The 20141-nt window shown below is 47.1% G+C and overlaps 1 protein-coding gene across 3 annotated transcripts in view; it reads right to left on the reverse strand.

Annotated features, from left to right (window-relative positions):
- bmp2k (BMP2 inducible kinase) overlaps positions 1-20141 on the reverse strand; it is a 184547-nt gene that overhangs the window by 163036 nt on the left and 1370 nt on the right. The gene's annotated exons all lie outside the window — the stretch shown is intronic.

Raw genomic sequence — 20141 nt, forward strand, 5'->3', positions numbered from 1 at the left:
AACTTGGACACATTGCCCTTGGTCCCCAACTCCAAATCATCTATGTAGATTGTGAACAATTGTGGGCCCAACACGGATCCCTGAGGGACACCACTAGCTACTGATCGCCAACCAGAGAAGCACCCATTAATCCCCACTCTGAAGGAAGTGTGTGACAGTCTCTTCTCACAACAGCCTTTTCAAGATAACATGCGATGACACAGAAACTTTGGGCATAGATGAAGAATGAGGGCAAGTGCCCTACAGCCCAGCTATATCTTGGTGCTTGTTTGAGAGTTTTGGCGATGAGGCATTCTGCCAAATGACTGACAATCAGACAGGGCCATTATCTCCTTTGCCTGCAGGGCTTCAATGCAGACTGCTGTCAGATGGACCTGTAGTCATAAATGTTTTTCATACAAACTTTTTCACGATCGATAGGTGACACGGCATAGCCCAACTATTAAGGGGCAATTAAGGGGCAGCATGGCCAGGCCCATCCTTTGTAAGAGGACAGGTAGAATCTCAGCAAGTATTGACACTTGGTGTTTGCGATCTGCGCATGAATTGATGCAGCAGTGTGAGGGCGACATTGGGTATATTTTTCCATCATCCATCCAGAGTTTTGTATATGGTGTCCTCCCAAATATGATCCAGCTTTGACCTCCAGATGAAGTGGATGGAGACTCAAGTGACCGATTTGGCAAAGGATCGGAGTATAGGCCCACTTCTGCGTCATGTACAAGTTGTTTCCCTTCCTCCCCCCCACCCGCTCCCTTGCTCGATTTTCCACAGAATCCATCCTGTGCAGGAGGCCATTCAACCTATTGATGCTGTACCAACCCTCCGAAGGAGGATTCTACGTAGGCCCATTCCTCCACCCTTGCCCATAATCCCACGCATTGATCATGGGCAATCCACCTAACCTGTACATCTTTGGACTGTGGGAGGAAACCGGATCACCCAGAGGAAATTCTCGCAGACACAAGGAGAATGTGTGAACTCCACACAGTTATTAGTTATTTGGATGAGTTGAAGTTTATGTAGGATGTTGAGCTCAATCAGCCAGCAAAACTAAAAGTTAAGCCTAGCTAACTGAAGATGTACCTAATGGTTTCAGTAGCAGGGAAAATGAGCAACAGGCAGAGGTAGACTTGCTAATGAACTGAATTTGGGTCTTGAAACTTGGGACATGGTCAAACAAGCTGGGGTTGCAAATCATTGGAGAGACTGGGCATGGAGCTCAGGAGAGGAATGGAAACAGGGATAGTTCAAGAGTTTTGTTGGAGGTTAAACAGCATTGGTATGCTATTGCAAGTTTTGGTATGCTATTGCAAGTTGCCCACTGAACCATTGAAATCCGACAGTGCAGGAGGCCATTCAGCGCAGCGAGTCTGCACCAATCCTCTAAAAGAGCACGCTACTCAGGCAAACTCTCCCACCCGATCCCCGCAACCACCATAAGCCCACCCGACATGCACATCTTTGGACACTAAGCAGCAATTCAGCATGGCCAATCCACCTAAACTGTGGGAGGAAACCGGAGCACCCGGAGAAGTGCAAACTACACACAGACAGTGACCCAAGAACGGAATTGAATCCAGGTCCCTGGTACAATGAGGCAACAGTGCTAATCACTGTGCCAACGCGCCACCCGGGTGTCATGATGTTAATCACTGGCTGAGCATCCTGCTGTCAAAATGGAAACATAACAGTAGGAATCCCTCTGTAATTTTAATTTGATGTTATGCTTTTTGTACATTTGTCCCTTTCTCATCCATATTCTCACCACCCTCCCCTCCACCAGACACCTCTCCACTCCCAGTAGCAGAATGAGTCAAGACTTTCAACAACAACAAAATTCAGAAAACTTTTCTTTACAGGAAGCAAGTCAATATACAGATTGACAGTCAAGGTAAATTTCACAACCTCTCACATTAGTTAGAGGGAAAATAATAAGTGCTGTGTCCTGCTTTGTCATGGGCAGTTTAATTGATTTTTATATTGTACACTTCGCTCTCTAAAAAAAAATCTCACTCCAAAATGCAATTCTCTTTTATTTCAGTTTCCAGATCTACACGCTCAAAATTTTATTTTTGTAAATTTAGAGTACCCAAATGTTTTTCTTCAATAAGGGCAATTTAGCATGGCATTTCACCTACTGCTCTGGGCCATGGTTTAGAGAACCCCAAAGTGTATCATGGAGTTCACCCGACCCACAACTTTTAATAGATTGTGGTATGGGGAGCACACAGCCCACTCTACAGGTGTGGGACAGCAGAAATGGAAAAGTATTTTTTAAAGCAAAACAATGTGTATTCTATGAACTCAAGTTAACCTTTTTAAAACATAGTGAACATCTTAGCAACCATTAATTCAAATATAAACCCCAAAGAATACAACACTAAGTAATGCTTACGCTGTCCTTTTAACATCTAGAAGACTTACAAAAAATATATAACCTTTAACAGAAGCACATCAGGTTAAAGTCACTACTCAAAACATTTATAATTCTGAATCCATCAAATGATCAAAAGATAGTCTTCTCACGGCAGAGAGAACAGCAGTACACCTGCTTGGTCTGGCTTCAGCTCCAACACTGAAAACAAAACTAAAACACAACCTGCAGCAAACAGCCTAAAACAAAAGTAAAAAGCTGACAGACAGACCAGCTCCACCCACACTGATATCACTGCAGCAATATGAGCAGCCAAACATTTTGTAAAGCGACATTTTCATGACACCTACCCTGCACATCTTTTTAGGTTGTGGGGGTGAGACCCACGCAGACACTGGGAAAACATGCAACCGTCACACGGACAGTGACCCAGGGCCAGGTTCGAACCCAGGTCCTCAGCACTGTGAGGCAACAGTACTAACCACTGCACCACCATGCCACCCATACTTTTAGTTTAAAAGCTGCTCCACAAATGTGTTTTTCCTCCTTTTTCTTAATTCTGACCCCAGGATGCAGAGGGTGAGTTTTTCTCCAGTACAGAATTTACCAACAGACCTACCAGCTGGAACAATTGTTCTTTTTCATTATTATAGATTTTCATTATTACGTATGCGGATTTAAATTACACAAACTTTAGTGATTATATTACTGTACGTTTCTGTGCAGCTTTATTGCGGATATGTTTTTGCTGGTACTTGGCGTCACATTTATTTTCAAGTGTTAAAATGGGATGATATAGGAAACCATTGATATATATGAAGCTGACCCCCTATCTATGGATATTACCAAGTGAGAACATATGGAAAAGAAAGAGACCACAGATCAACAAGCCACTGCAAATGTCCCAACTATGTCAGGATATTTAGGAAATTAAATCTCAAAATAAAAAAGTTCAATAATCCAGCTACAGAGGTGGCCCACTAAGGAGACTGGAGGAAAATACAGCTTTTTAAAAATTAATTTCAAGGAATGCATGCTTCGCTGACTTGGTCAGAATTTATTGCCCATCCCTAATTTTCCTCAAGAAGGTGGTGGTGAGCTGCCTTCTTGAACCACTGCTGTCTATGTGGTGTAGGCTTACCCACGTGTTGTTAAGGAGGGCGTTCTAGAATTTTGTCCCATCTACAATGAACGAATGGTGATACAGTTCTATTTCAGAATGGTAAGTGGTTTGGAGGTGTGGGGGCTGCTGGATTTCAATTATAAATAAAAGTGTCATTACATTGTAGAAACATTTATGAACGCAGGGAAAAGCTAAATTAATTATAATTTAGGCTAACTTCCACAAATGAGTAACGAAGGCAACAGGTTAAAGGCCAGCAACAATTGGTTCTTTCTCCAGTTTGTGACCATTTTGATTACAAATACCATGTAAAGTTATTTATACAAAATTCAAAGTAAGGGCAGAAATTAATCTCTTCACATAATGCAATTGATGATGGCTGTTTGTTTAGAATATTAAATAAATAGGAATTTGACAGTTTGTAAACACCCTTACTTAATAATTGCTTGGTGGAAGCAGCGAGGTGCTGATGCAAGCGGATCTAGTTGGACTGGAAATGTTAACTCCGTATCTCTCTCCACAGATGTTGCCTGATCTAAATTTATCCAACATTTTCTGTTTCTATTTCCAATTTCCTGCATCTGCAGTATTTTGTTCAATTAGATCTAGGGGGAAATTGGCCAAACTTATTTGTCGGGACCTTCTTGCTCTAGAGGGGGTTGCCGAAGGTGAAAATGAGCCAATCATACACTGTTGCTATCCGAGAAAGAAGCCAATAAGAAAGTGTGTCTATGACAATGCAGAAAGCAGAGTCCTATTTAAGCCGGTGTTCATCAAGCTTAAGGCCGTCACTACAGTTGGACAAGGAAGGGGAATAGCCTTGTCAGCTATCTGAAGAGAGTAGACCAAGACAGATCGACCACTCAATCCTGTCTGTTTCTCGGGGCAATCAAGCAACAAAAGCACGGGGTAAGTCGACACTGGAATAAGTATTATTGAACTTTATAACAGAAATCAAATAATAAAGTGCAGCTGTTTTGGGCAAAGTCACAAGTTTTGGGTCATCGATATCCAGAGTAAATCTCTGAACCCCAGTGGACGAATAGTCACTTCCAGGTGGTATCTGCTACCTTTGTTCTTCTAGACGTTGAAGGTCATGGGTTTGGAAGGTGCTGTTCAAGGATCCTTGCCGTGTTACCACAGTGCATTGTGTAGTTGGTACACACTGTTGCTACTATGAATCTGTGGTGGAGGGAGTGAATGTTTGTGCATAGGGTGCCAATCAAGCAAGCTGCTTTGCCCTGGACGATGCAAAGCTTCTTAAATGTTATTAAATCCATAGAATGCCTGCAGTGCATAAGGAGTCCATTCAGCCCATCGGGTCTGAACACAGTCTCCGAAAGAACACTACTTAGATGCACTCCCCCGCCCTATCCCCGTAAACCCGTGCATTGATCATGGCCAATCCTCCTAACTTGCACACCTTTGGACTGTGGGAGAAAACTGGAGCACCCCGAGGAAGCCCGTGTAGATAGGGAAAACAAGCTAACTCCAGATACCCGGCCAGAATCGAACCCGGGTCCATGGTGCTATGATGCAGCAGTGCTAATCACTGTGCCACCAGGTCGCCCTGCACTCATCAGGCAAGGTGAGAGTATTCCCTGACATAGGATGTTATGGAATTGGAACTAGGCATTCTTAGTGATGGAGTGAATAAGTGGTCATAGGCACCTCTTTACATCAAACGTAACACCAAGCTTGCCAATGGTCTTGTTCTGGCAATTACCAGAAATGGAAACTACAACCAGTGAATTGAATTTCTAGTGGGGACAAAGACAGTGATTTATTTTGTCCCAATATTAAGTTAGATGAAATTTTTGCTCATCCAATATTGGACATCAGAAAAAGTGAAAGACAAACTAGAGACTGTAGAGAGGTCCAGAGAGTTGGTGAGATGTAGCAGGGTGCCATCAGCTTGTAAGTGGAATTTGATGTCATACTTTCCAATGGCATCACGAGGAGTAAACTGCGGGTGAAAAACAGTACAGGGTCAAAGATAGATCCTTGGGGGACTCCAAAGCTAACAGTGATTGGGAAGGAAATTCATTGTGAGCGATTTTCTGCGAAGAAGCCAACAGATAAGAATGGAACCAAGCAAGGGCTGATCCACCAAGTTGAACAATTGAAGGGGGGGGGGGAAGAAGAAAGAGAAGGAGTACTGGGGGAAGATGGTATGGTCAGTGATGCCAAAGGCTGCAGAAACAGGGCCAAGGGCCCATTGAAGGAATTCAGACATGGAGCTGTGGAAAAGATGGGGATGGATTTGGGACATGATAACACGTTCAACTACTTTAAATAGAAGAGGCAAATTGGGGATGGCATGGCCACAACTTTTCTCAACTCCCGCGCAGGTTCTAAATATAGCACAGTGGTTAGCACCGTTGCTTCACAGCACCAGGGTCCCAAGTTCAATTCCCGCTCGGGTCACTGTGCGGAGTCTGCATGTTCTTCCCGTGTCCGTGTGGGTTTCCTCCAGGTGGTTTGGCAAATTGGACATTTTAAGTTCTCCCTGTGTACCAAACAGGCGCTGGAGTGTGGCGACTAGGGGATTTTCATAGTAACTTCATTGCAGTGTTAATAGAAGCCTACTTGTGACAAAATAAAGATTATATTACATAATTTTCTCACCACAATTAGCCTCAGCACTTGTTATTGGGGTATTCCACACAACTATCTTTTGTGATGCTTCTTGTCCAACTTATTTTGATATAGATGCACATCAGTAATAACATGACACAAATATATCTAATCTTACTTCAGCAATCAATGTCTAATATACAGATCGCAATAATGCTGTCAGTTCTCAACATCGGACCAGGAGTTTGGGGAGGCAATGGCATAGTAGTCACTGGAATAGCAATGCCCTGAGGATCTGGGTTTGAACCCCTCCATATCAGATGGTGTAATTTAGGGCTGTGCAGTGGCATAGTGGCTTTCACTGTTCCATCACAGCACCTCGGATCCAGGCGCAATGCCTGCCTTGGTGCTGTGTGGAGTCTGCACTGGTTTCCTCCGGATGCTCTGGTTTCCTCCCACAGTCCAAGGGCGTGCAAGTTAGGTGGAGTGGCCCTGCTAAATTACCCCTTAGAGTGGGGTTACAGGGATAGGGTGGGGGATAGGACCTAGGTAGGGTGCTCTTTCAGAGGGCCGGTGCAGACTTGATGGGCCAAATGGTCTCCTTCTCCACTGTAAGAATTCTATGGTTCTATTTAGCCACAAAAGCTAGTTTTCTCATTCAATGAGAGCATGACGGGTCCGATTTTAGCAATACCAAATTTCTTCTGTATGCAATAAATTTGCATATTGGTTCTGATTGAGTGACATTTATGGAATAATCCCATTCAGTCTGCAACCACGACTCCCAAGATTCTGGTCATTTTAATTTTCCATCTCGCTTTCACACTGACCTCTCTGTTCTTAGCCTCCTGTATTGTTCCAACAAAGCTCGAGGAACGTCAATTTGCAAGATGGCGCCGGAGCGAGGCGACTCTCTGCAAGCTCTCCCCAACAGATCCACTTTTAACTTAACTTATACTTGTTCTAACCTTTTAAAAATTAATTCTAAAGCTAACATTATTAATAACCTCTCTCTTTTATCTTCTCTTGCAGGCTTGAAGATCCTCCGAGGCCCTTGGAGACCTTTTGACCCGACCTGACCTCCGTAACCTGGAAGAAGATCAGGCCCAAACCAGAAGTGACGCCCCGACCTCAATTTGGAGCCGACCCGGGCCTCGGAGCTCTAAACCCGGCCTAACGACCGACGCCAGCCCCCGGATCGCCCAGCCTCCCCGGAGCTCCCGACCCGACCCCCGACGGCAAGACCCGGCCCAACACGACCCCGAGAGACCCGCCCAGCGACCAGACCCGGAGAGGCCTGCCCAGCAACCCGAACTACCTGGTGATGGAAGAAAGAAAACTCCACATGGAGGCCCCACCGTGCCGACTTCAAGATCCGACCCCAGGAGCGCCCAGGGAGGGAACAGACCATGGGACCGAGCCCAACCTGCCCCAGGAAGCCCCTGCCCACGACCCAGGACCCCAGAAACAACGGAGACCGCGCGCAAGGACCCGAACACACTGCAAGGTATTCCCGCGCCCGCAGAACGCCGGGACCCATCCGGATCGCAAACTCGCCCCCCCAGCAATCCCGCTACCTCAACCAGGGACCCTGCCAGACGCAACCCCGGAATCGAAAACAGCGCCCTGGACCCCGCCAGATGCAACCACCTACCTTCCACAAGGGCTGATGTCTCCCATCGGATCCCAGGAAGTAAAAGACTGCTGTGTGCTCTGTTTCACAGAGACATGGCTCGCCCCCGCCTCACCGGACTGTGCCATACAACCTGAAGGCTTCTCTATTCACCGGGCGGACCGCACGGCATCTTCAGGCAAAGCAAAGGGTGGAGGGGTTTGCCTCCTCATCAACTCCTCCTGGTGCTTGGATGTGGCGACCCTGGTGAGCTACTGCTCCCCAGACCTGGAATACTTGACCGTAAAGTGCCGCCCATACTATCTTCCACGTGAGTTCACTTCAGCCATTATCACAGCGGTCTACATCCCACCCCAGGCAGAAGTATGGAAGGCGCTCGACGAACTGTACACAGCCATAAACAACTATGAAACAGAACACCCGGAGGCCTTGTTCATTGTGGCCGGAGACTTCAACAAATCCAACCTCAAGAGTGTGCTGCCAAAATTCCACCAGCACATCTCCTGTCCCACCAGGGGCGGCAACACTCTTGACCACTGCTACTCAAAAATCAAGGGCGCCTACCGTTCCATCCCCCGACCGCATTTTGGGAAATCAGACCACAAGACTGTGCTCCTTCTCCCGGCTTACAAGCAGAAACCCAAGCGGGAGAATCCAGCTAAGAAGGTTGTGCAGTGCTGGTCTGAGGAGGCAGAAGAGCTCTTACGTGACTGCTTAGAGACAGTGGATTGGTCCATATTTAAGAACTCAGTGACTAACTTAAATGAGTATGCCACCACCATCACAGACTTCATCAGCAAATGTGTGGACGACTGCGAGATTGACTCCCTACTGAAGGACAGATCTGAGGCGTTCAAGGCAGACGACCCTGTCCTATACAAGAAATCCAGGTACGACCTCCGCAAAGCCATCCGAGATGCCAAGAGAGAATATCAAACTAAGCTAGAGTCACAGACTCTCGGCAGTTGTGGCAAGAACTAAACAACATAACGGGCTACAAAGCGAAGCCGAGCAGTATCTCTGGCAGCAGCGCACCCCTCCCCGATGAACTTAATGCATTCTATGCTCGGTTTGAGCAGGTAACCAACAATCCGCTGTAGAGTGCCCCAGCAGCCCATAATTCACCCATACCCACCATCACAGTTTCCGAAGTCAGATCGGCCTTCCTGAAAGTGAACCCACGGAAGGCGACGGGATCCCTGGTCGTGCACTCGGAGCCTGCGCATACCAGCTGGCAGAGGTATTCACAGACATCTTTAACCTATCCCTACTCCACTCCGAGGTCCCCACCTGCTTCAAGACCACCATCATACCGGTACCAAAGAACCACCACGCAACATGCCTCAATGACTACTGCCCGGTGGCCCTGACGTCAGTTGTAATGAAGTGCTTCGAGAGGCTGATCATGAAGTGGAACACCTCCATACTCCCGGAACGCCTTGACCCACTTCAATTCACATACCGTCGCAACCGGTCCACATCAGACGCCATTTCCCTGGCCCTACACTCATCCCTAGAGTATCTCGAAAACAAGGACTCCTACATCAGACTCCTATTTATTGACTACAGCTCCGCCTTCAACACCATAATCCCAGCCAAGCTCATATCAAAGCTCCAAAACCTAGGACTTGGCTCTCCACTCTGCAACTGGATCCTTGACTTTCTGACCAACAGAGCACAATCAGTAAGAATGAACACCAACACATCCTCCACAATAGTCCTCAATACCGGTGCCCCGCAAGGCTGCGTACTTAGCCCCCTCCTCTACTCCCTGTACACACACGACTGCAAGGCAAAACTTGGTTCCAACTCCATCTACAAGTTTGCTGACGATACGACCATAGTGGGCCGGATCTCGAATAACGACGAGTCCGAATACAGGAGGGAGATAGAGAACCGAGTGGAATGGTGTAACGACAACAATCTCTCCCTCAATGCCAGCAAAACTAAAGAGCTGGTCATCGACTTCAGGAAGCAAAGTACTGTACACACCCCTGTCAGCATCAATGGGGCCAAGGTGGAGATGGTTAGCAGTTTCAAATTCCTAGGGGTGCACATCACCAAAAATCTATCCTGGTCCACTCACGTCGACGCTATCACCAAGAAAGCACAACAGCGGCTATACTTCCTCAGGAAACTAAGGAAATTCGGCATGTCCACATTAACCCTTACCAACTTTTACAGATGCACTATAGAAAGCATCCTATCGGGCTGCATCACAGCCTGGTATGGCAACTGCTCGGCCCAGGACCGCAAGGAACTTCAGAGAGTCGTGAATACTGCCCAGTCCATCACACAAACCTGCCTCCCATCCGTGGACTCCATCTACACCTCACGCTGCCGGGGGGAAAGCAGGCAGCATAATCAAGGATCCGTCCCACCTGGCTCACTCACTTTTCCAACTTCTTCCATCGGGCAGGAGATACAGAAGTCTGAGAACACGCACGAACAGACTCAAAAACAGCTTCTTCCCCACTGTCACCAGACTCCTAAATGACCCTCTTATTGACTGACCTCATTAACACTACACCCTGTATGCTTCAACCGATGCCAATGCTTATGTTGTATATCTTGTATATACATTGTATATCTTGTGTTGCCCTATTATGTATTTTCTTGAATTTTGTTTAATTCCCTTTTCTTCCATGTACTGAATGATCTGTTGAGCTGCTTGCAGAAAAATACTTTTCACTGTACCTCGGTACACGTGACAATAAACAAATCCAATCCAATCCAAACTGCACTCATCTTTGAGCAGCAGAGCGCACCGTGACCAGCGGTCGCTGCGCTGAGTTTGAAAAATCTAAGACTGAACGTCACTGTAAAGTGGTAAGCTGATTAGTTAGTTTTTAAAAAAATAAATTTAGCATACCCAATTCATTTTTTCCAATTAAGGGGCAATTTAACATGGCCAATCTACCTCGCCTGCACATCTTTGGGTTGTGGGGAAGAAACCCACGCAAACACGGGGAGAATGTGCAAACTCCACACGGACTGTGATCCAGAGTCAGCGCTGTGAGGAAACAGGGCTAACCCACTGCGCCACTGCCTGGCCCGTAAACTGATTAGTTGGTGAGTAACTGATATTAGGGATTATCTTTAAATAGTTGAAACTTAAATAATTAAATAAGTCAGGGAACCAAAAAAAAAGTGAATTTAAGAGCAGAACCAAGTGGTTAAAAGAGCAGAGCGCAAGTTTATACCTTCTAAGGAAATCTAAAGTTCTTTGGGTGTGTACAGTTAGGTAGGTACTTACTACTATTATTGGTTATAATTGTTATGATATCGTTCATTGTGATTGTGTTTTTACAAAATATATTTCATACAAACAAACAGTGGAGAAGAAGGGCCCTAGTTGAAATTGTTTTATATTAAAAGGATTCATTTAACTTAAAGGGGTAAGACATGGCAGGAGAGCTCCAAGCCGTGGTCTGCATTTCTTGCTCCATGCGGGAGAACAGGGACATTTCCGGTCCCCAGGACCAGCATGTGTGCAGGAACTGTCTCCAGCTCCAGCTACTGGAAGCCTGCATTTTGAAGCTGGAGTGGCGTCTGGGGACACTAGAGCATCCATGAGAATTCATAACAGGGAACAAAGAAATAGCTGAGGAACAAAATTTGTACTTTTCTTCGCTCTTCACAAAGGAAGACATGAATAATGTACTGGAAGTTCTGAGAAACTGAAGGAAACCATGTTAGTAAAGAAATGGTTTTGAGGACGTTAATGGGATTGAAGGCGGATAAATCGCCTGATAATCTTCATCCCAGAGTACTTAAGGAAGTGGCCCTAGAAATAATAGATCTATGGGTGGTTATTTTCCAAAATTCTTTGTACTCTGAAATGGTTCCTACAGATGAAAGCCCACTATTCAAAAAGGGAGGCAGAGAGAAAACAGGGAACTATAGACTAGTAAGCCTAAAGTCAGTAGAGGAAAGTTGCTCAAATCCATCATCAAGGATTCATAGCACAGCATTTGGAAAGCAGTGGTATAATTAGACAAAGTCAGCATGGTATTACGAAAGGGAAATCATGTTTGACAAATCTCCTGGAATTCTTTGAAGATGTAACCAGCTGAATTGATCAGGGAGAATCTGTGAATGTGGTTTATTTAGATTTCAAAAGGCTTTCCACAAGATCTCACATGCAATATAATGTGGAAAAATGTTAGTTTATCCACTTTGGCAGCAAAAATAGGAAGGCAGATTATTATTTGAATGGGTGTAAATTGAGAGAGGTGGATACTCAGCGAGACTTTGGTGTCCTTAAGTGCATCAGTCACTGAAAGAGCGTAGGTCCAAAAGGTAGCGAAGAAGGCAAATGGCATGTTGGTCTCCATAGCAAGAGGTTTGAGTGTAGGAATAGGGATATTTTGCTGCAATTGCATAGAGCATTGGTGAGGCCACACATGGAGTATTATGTGCAGCTTTGGCATTTATCGGAGGAAGGATGTTCTTGCTACGGAAGGAGCCCAGAGAAGGTTTACCAGGCTGATTCCTGGGATGGCCTGTCATGCGAGGAGAGACTAAGTGGTTAGGATTATATTCATTGGAGTTTAGAAGAGCAAGAGGGAATCTCATAGGAACTTATAAAATTCTAACAGAGTGGACTCAAAGAATATTCGTGATGGTGGGGGAATCCAGAACCAGGGGTCATAGTTTGAGAAAGGCGTAAACCTTTCAGGGCTAAAGTGAGGAGAATCATTCTAATTTTTCCTGCCTTCCATCCCATCAGGCATTCAGTTTTGTTCCTTTTTCCTACCCCCTCCAATTTCTCTTGCTTAAAAACTTATTGTATTTCTAACTTCTCAGTATTGATGAAAGGTCATTGACCTGAAACATTAACCCTGCTTCTTTCTCCACAGATGCTGACAGACCACTGAGTATTTACAGCATTTTCTGTTTTTATTTCTAAATAGTTTCTGCCACAATTTAAACAAAATAATTAACCTAAGTTTATTTCTTTACAGGTGGATACACCAGAGTAGTGCAAGAGGGCCTAATTAGAATAGTACAGAACAACACCTGGCCAGTTTTATTATAATAATAATCTTTCTTGTCACAAGTAGGCTTACATTAACACTGCAATGAAGTTACTGTGGAAAGCCCCTAATCTCCACACTCCGGCGCCTGTTCGGGTACACGAAGGGAGAATTCAGAACGTCCAAATTACCTAACAGCATGTCTTTCAGGACTTGTGGGAGGAAACTGGAGCACCCGGAGGAACCCATGCGGACATGGGAGAACGTGCACCGCACAGACAGTGACCCAAGCCGGGAATCAAGCCTGGGACCTTGGCACTGTGAAGCAACCATGCTGCCCAGTTTTCTGTACTGACTACTGAGAATTGGACCTATACTTTCAGAGACACTTACCATATTTCAAAAATCATTAGTTGTATGAGGTGCCAAGAAGTTTTGATGCAATATGGCAGGATATAAAGACATATTGGGAGGATTATTAAACCCTTAGATTTTGCTTCAGCAGGATATATAGACACTTACAAAGCTTTGCTACAAAGCCTCAACTTTCATATGTATTAATGTCAGGTGTGAGCATTGCTGGCAAGGCCAGCAATTACTAACCATTTCTAATTGCCCTTAAGATGGCGGAGTGCTGCATTCCTGAACCATTGCTGTCCATGGAATGGAGGTACATCCACAGTGATATTAGCAAGGGTTTTCCAGCAACAATGAAGGAACAGCAATATAGTTCAAAATCAGGATGATGCACAGCTTGCAGTGAACTTCCAGATGATGGTGTTTTCCATGTTCTTCTTGGATTGCAGGTTTGGAAGGTGCTGAAAAAGGAGCTCTTGCAAGTTGATGCAATGCATCTTGTGGGTGGCATGCACAGACTGGTGGTGAGGGAGTGATATGGTGAATGGGTGCCAACATGTTGCTTTGTCCTGGATGGTATCAAGCTTCTTCTGGAGTCATGCTGGAGCTGTATTCACCCAGGTAAGTGAGACATGTCCCATCATGCTCTTGGCTTGTGCCTCACAAATGGTGGAAAAGCCTTGCAGGAGTCAAATGGTGAGTCATTCCACCCACAGAGTACCCAGTCTCTGATCTTGTAGCCACAATGTGTGGGCTGGTTCAGTTAAACTTCCAGTCAATGGGCACCCCCATTTGATGATGGGCATTCAGTGTAATGCTATTAAATATCAAGGTGGTGGTGGCCAGGCTCTCTCTCACTGAAGATGGTCATTTCCTGGCAGTGTCAAATAACATTCCACCCATATGTCAGCCCAAACCCTAATGTTGTCTGGACCTTGAGGCATGTTGGTATAGATTGTTTCATTTTCTGTGGAGTTTGTGAATGCAATGGAACACTTTGCAATCATGAAAGAATATGCTCATTTCTGACTTTATGAAAGAGGGACGGGCATTGATGAAACAGCTAAAGGTGCTTGTAACTGGGACATTGATGTGAAAACATCTGAGCACAGTCCTGTGGTTAAGATGACTAGCCTTCATCACCACAACCACTTTCCTTTGTGCAAGGTATGATGCCAGCCACTGGAGAATTTTCCCCAAATCTCACCGATTTCAATTTTACTAGGGTTTCTTACAGCCGCACACTGTTCTGTGCGAGCTTAACGTTAGGACCATTACAAGTTCTGGAACACACTTCTCCAGTACTACAGCCAGGATGTTGTTCGAACCCACAGCCTTTGTGGTATCCTGTACCTTCTGCTATTTCTTTGTTTTAGCTTCACCAGGTTGGCACCCTATTTTTAGATATGTCTGATGTTCTTCCTGTCAAGCTGTCCTATATGGCTCACTGACATGGTTTGGTCCGCTGGCTTGATGGTAATACTGTGGGACATGCTGGAGTTTGCAGGCTGTGGTGGAATACAATTCTGTTGCTGTCCCAAAGGACTTCATGGATGTAAGAATAATAATAATAACTTATTGTCACAAGTAGGCTTTAATGAAGTTACTGTGAAAAGCCCCTAGTCGCCACATTCCGGCACCTGTTCAGGGAGGCCGGTATGGGAATTGAACCCACGCTGCTGGTCTTGTTCTGCATTACAAGCTAGCTGTTTAGCCCACTGTGCTAAACCAGCCCCTTAATGTCAGTTGAGAACTGATGTCAGTTGAGAGCTGTTAGATCTGTTCTAAACCTAAATAATTTAGCACAAAGTAGCGATACAATAGCATCATGTGCAAGCAAAATTTCAAATTAACATTGCTGCCTTCAGTGCGACCCACATTCCTGGGGAGTAGCAGCTGAAGTACAGCACCTTCAGCTGGAAAAGCAAGGCAACGCTAACAATGGGCCTCTTGTCCAGAGTTGGTTTTGCACTGAGAACTCCCTAATTGCATAAATAAAAGATCCAAGACACTTCATCACCAATATGCCACCATCAATTTTTATGTCCCAAACCTCGACTCCAATAAGGATGTTGAGGAAAACTTTTATTCCGATCTTGAAGAAATCCTCACTGCCATCCCAAAAGGGGGGGAAAAAATTCATCGGGAGGACTTTAAGCTGTGGTGGCTGCAACTTAACGAGAAAAACCACGGGGGGGTGGAAGAAATTAAGATTCTGTATAATCAGAAAAATCCTGACATTTATTCTCCCTACTTCCTACGGCTAAGAAAAGCCTCCCAGAGACAAAGTGTGGCATAGGCTTTCCATAGGAAACACTGGCATGATCTATGTTGCCAAATAAATCTAACGCCAATGTCAAGAACAACGCCAGGAACCAGTCATTGCATTTGTGTATCTGACCAAAGCAATCTTGAGGTTACGTGGATTGTGGTCCAAAGATTTGGATGTCCAAAAAACTTGATCCTGCAATTGTTCCATGATGATATGACTACAACTCTCGAGTAGAAGATCTGAAAAAAAATCCATGCTGAACTGTAGCAATGATGTGGAGATGCTGGCGTTGGACTGGAGTGAGCACAGTAAGAAGTCTTACAACACCAGGTTAAAGTCCAACAGGTTTGTTTCGAATCACTAGCTTTCGGAGCACAGCTTCCATTCAGCCGAGGAAGGAGCTGTGCTCTCCTCTCCCATCCACCCCCTCCACGATTCGCCTCCCTCTCCCCAGGTTTAGCTGTCTTCCCCCCTCCTCAGGTTTAGCCGTCCCCCCCCTCCCTCCCCCTCCCAGTCCATCTCTCCCCTCCATGCCCCAGCTACCTTCCCCCGACTCCCGACCATTTTCCCGATTCTTGGCCACCTGGCTATTCTTCCTCTTGTACGTTGGCCACAAACAGGTCCCGGAACAGTTGCATGAATGGCTCCCACGTTCTGTGGAAGCCATTGTCTGACCCTCGGATGGCGAATTTGATTTTCTCCATTTGGAGAGATTCCGAGAGGTCGAACAGCCAGTCTGCAGCTCTGGGTGGTGCTGCTGACCGCCAGCCAAACAGGATTCTACAGCGGGTGATCAGGGAGGCAAGGGCAAGGGCGTCCGCCCTCCTCCCCAGGAATAGATCTGGCTGGTCTGAAACCCCGAAGACCGCCACTATCGGGCATGGCTTCACCCTCACCCCCACCACTTTGGACATAGCCTCGAAGAAGGCTGTCCAGTACTCCACAAGTCTGGGACAAGACCAGAACATGTGGGCGTGGTTGCCCGGGCCTCTTCATATCTGCCCTCCACCTCCAGGGAAGAACCTACTCATACGGGTTCTTGTTAAGTGGGCTCTATGTACCACTTTTAGTTGCGCAGGCTGAGCCTTGCGCACGTGCCAGTGGAGTTGACCCTATGCAGTGCCTCGCTCCAGAGTCCCCACCCTATCTCAATCCCCAGGTCCTCCTCCCATTTCTTTCTTGTTGCGTCCAGTACGGTGTCGGCCCTTTCTACCAGTCGGTCACACATGTCGCTACAGTTCCCTTTATCTAGGATACTTGCGTCCAGTACTTACCCTATCTCCCTGGCCACCTCCCTTGTCCTGAACTGGTGTGGTAACATTCTGCTTGTCTTTTTCCCGTACTCCTAAACTGCCTTCCTTGCCTACTTCAACTGTTCCACTGCTTTCCCTGTAGTCAACGGCCCAAATTTCACCTGTAACCTCCGCCGCTCCCTCAGTAGCCCCGCGCCCGGGCCTACAAGTATCTCCTGCACACCTGGAATATCTCCTCCACTAACCTATCCCTCTCAGCCCGTTCCGCCTTTACTCTGTGGGCCCATATCGAGATTCATTCCCCTCTGACCACTGCCTTCAAAGCTTCCCAAACTGTCGCTGCATTGACCACCCCCGTATCACTTGTTTCCAGGTAGTTCTAGATGGACTTGTTAACACGTCCAGAGATCGCTTCGTCTGCTAGCAACCCCACATCCAGTCTCCACAGCGGGCATTGCCCTCTCTCCACACTAACCCGTAGATCCACCCAATGTGGGGCATGATCCGACACAGCGATTGCAGAGTACTCAGTATCCACCACCCCCGGTATTAGTGCCCTGCTCAGAACAAAAGTTGATGCAAGAGGATACCTTGTGGACATGAGAAAAAGGAAAATTCCTTCGCCCTTGGCCGTGCAAACCTCCATGGGTCCTCTTTCCCCCCCCCCTCTTTCCCCCCCCCCTCCCCTTTCCCCCCCCCCCTCCCCTTTCCCCCCCCCCCCCTTTCCCCTCCCCCCCCCTTTCCCCCCCCCCCCCTTTCTCCCCCCCCCCCTTTCTCCCCCCCCCCCCCCTTTCTCCCCCCCCCCCCTTTCTCCCCCCCCCCCCTTTCTCCCCCCCCCCCTCTCCCCCCCCCCTTTCTCCCCCCCCCTTTCTCCCCCCCCCTCTCCCCCCCCCCCCCTCTCCCCCCCCCCCCCCTCTCTCCCCCCCCCCCCCCTCTCCCCCCCCCCCTCTTCTCCCCCCCCTTTCTCCCCCCCCCCCCCCTTTCTCCCCCCCCCCCTTTCTCCCCCCCCCCCTTTCCCCCCCCCCTTTCCTCCCCCCTCTCCCCCCCCTTTCCTCCCCCCTCTCCCCCCCTCCCCCCCCCCTTTCCTCCCCCCTCTCCCCCCCCCCCCTTTCCTCCCCCCTCTCCCCCCCCCCCCCTTTCCTCCCCCCTCTCCCCCCCCCCCTTTCTCCCCCCCCCCCCCCTTTCTCCCCCCCCCCCCTTTCTCCCCCCCCTTCCCCCCCCCTTTCTCCCCCCCCTTCCCCCCCCCCCCTTTCTCCCCCCCCTTCCCCCCCCCCCCCCTTTCTCCCCCCCCCCCCCTTTCCCCCCCCCCCCTTTCTCCCCCCCCCTTCTCCCCCCCCTTCCCCCCCCCCTTTCCCCCCCCCCCCCCTTTCTCCCCCCCCCCCTTTCTCCCCCCCCCCCTTTCTCCCCCCCCCCTTTCTCCCCCCCCCCCTTTCTCCCCCCCCCCCTTTCTCCCCCCCCCCCCCTTTCTCCCCCCCCCCCCCTTTCTCCCCCCCCTTTCTCCCCCCCCCCCCTTCCCCCCCCCTTTCCCCCCCCCCCTTCCTCTCCCCCCCTTTCCCCCCCCCCCCTTCCTCTCCCCCCCCCCCCCTTTCCCCCCCCCCCCCTTCCCCCCCCCTTTCTCCCCCCCCCCCCCCTTCCCCCCCCCCTTTCCCCCCCCCCCCTTCCTCTCCCCCCCCCCCCCTTTCCCCCCCCCCCCTTTCCCCCCCCCCATAAACCCCTTCAATACCTTTGCCGTGGCTGGCGTCCTCCCTGTCCTGGATTTTAACCGGTCCAATTCCAGATCAACGATTGTGTTAAAATCTCCTCCCATAATAAGGTTATGTGAATCTAAGAAACCCAGAGTTTTTTGATGCAATGTGTTGGCATTAATATCTTAAAGAGACATAACTGGGCAGAAATTAGAAAACTGAGAAGGTGGCTCGAGGTTTATGAAGAGCAACAGAAGTAAAGCACAATTAGAAATCAGGAAGTAGAAAGGAAAAGAACAAAACCCAAGAAATATTATTGGGGAAGAAACGAAACAAGAGCTATACGTAGCAACAACTCAAACAGTTACAAAATATAAGGAAAAGATTGCAGCTTCTTTTGGGCATATGAAACAAAAAGTCAAACGGGAAACATTTTTTCTCTTCCCCTTTCATAAAAACCCCAGATACTGTTATAACTTACAATAGCATCAACTGCTATTTTCTGCTAAAGTTCTGCATTAGTCAAAGGGAGTATAAAGTTTTAAACAATTAATTGGATAATTTTGAAAAATAAAGTTGACATTAGAAAGGAGAAACTTCTGATAAGTGCATATCAATATCTTACGAGATTAATACCTCAAACACTGGAAAAACAACCCATGACGCCTCACAACAGACTGACTAATGAAGGAAAAATTGGTCAGCTAACCAAAATCATAGTGAAAAAAGGTGAGCCTTAAAAGGAGCTGAGGAAATTAAACACGGATGAGAACTTAATTTGATCTGAACAAAATAGATACAGCATACATTTGTTCGGGAAGGTTTAGTTGTCAACTATGATTCGATCTCGACTTGCACGTTCTCCCCATCCCTGCGCGGGTCTCAGCCCCACAACCTAAAGATGTGCAAGGTAAGTGGATTGGCCATGGTAAATTGCCCCTTAATTGGAAAAAGAATTGGGTACTCGCTCAGGCAATTTGAACATTCTAAATTCTCCCTCAGTGTACCCGAACAAGGGCTGGAATATGATGACTAGGGGCTTTTCACAGTGTTAATGTAAGCCTACTTGTGACAGTAAAGATTATTGTTCTTATTATTAAAACAATTCGATCTTAACTAAGATACAGAAAGCAAGGTTTGAATGCGCAGCTAGCTTTTGGGACATGCTGCAAGTTATGGAAGATATAATTATAATCTTTATTATTGTCACAAGTAGGTTTACATGAACACTACAATGAAGATACTGTGAAAAGCCCCGAGTGGCCACATTTCAGTGCATGTTCGAGAACACGGAGGGAGAATTCAGAATGTCCAAATTACCCAAATTTCAGACTTGTGGGAAGAAACCGGAGCGCCCGGAGGAAACCCACACAGAAAACGCACAGTGGCCAAAGTCAGGAATCGAACCAGGGACCCTGGCGCTGTAAAGCAACAGTGCTAACCACTGAGCTACCGTGCAACATAAATTATGGGAAGCATTGCAATAAGCAACTTTGGAGATAACTCTGGAGATAAACTGAGTGCTTCAGCAGCAGTAAAAGACAAAAGGTGAGCAATGCTATCAATATAGAATTAGGCAAACTTTGCACCAAAAAAATTCGATTGGAAGGCCTGGATCAAATAACAAGGTTGTGTCATAGTCTGGTTATTAACTACAGCGCTAAACACTACACAATGCTCAGGAATCATTTTAATTTAAAACACAAGTTTGTGTAGCATGAGAAGTCTATTTGTTGGATTACATAAAAACAGGTTTTTGTATAATAAACACACATCCTACTCGTGTTCAAATAAACTCGATTCTGTATAACGCATGATCAATAGCTTCCTTGCACTTAGCTTTGACTGAGATACAATGTTACATGTGCTATATTCCAGTGGTCAC

The sequence above is a fragment of the Scyliorhinus canicula genome, chromosome 3, assembly GCF_902713615.1.
Source record: "Scyliorhinus canicula chromosome 3, sScyCan1.1, whole genome shotgun sequence".
NCBI lineage: Eukaryota > Metazoa > Chordata > Chondrichthyes > Carcharhiniformes > Scyliorhinidae > Scyliorhinus > Scyliorhinus canicula.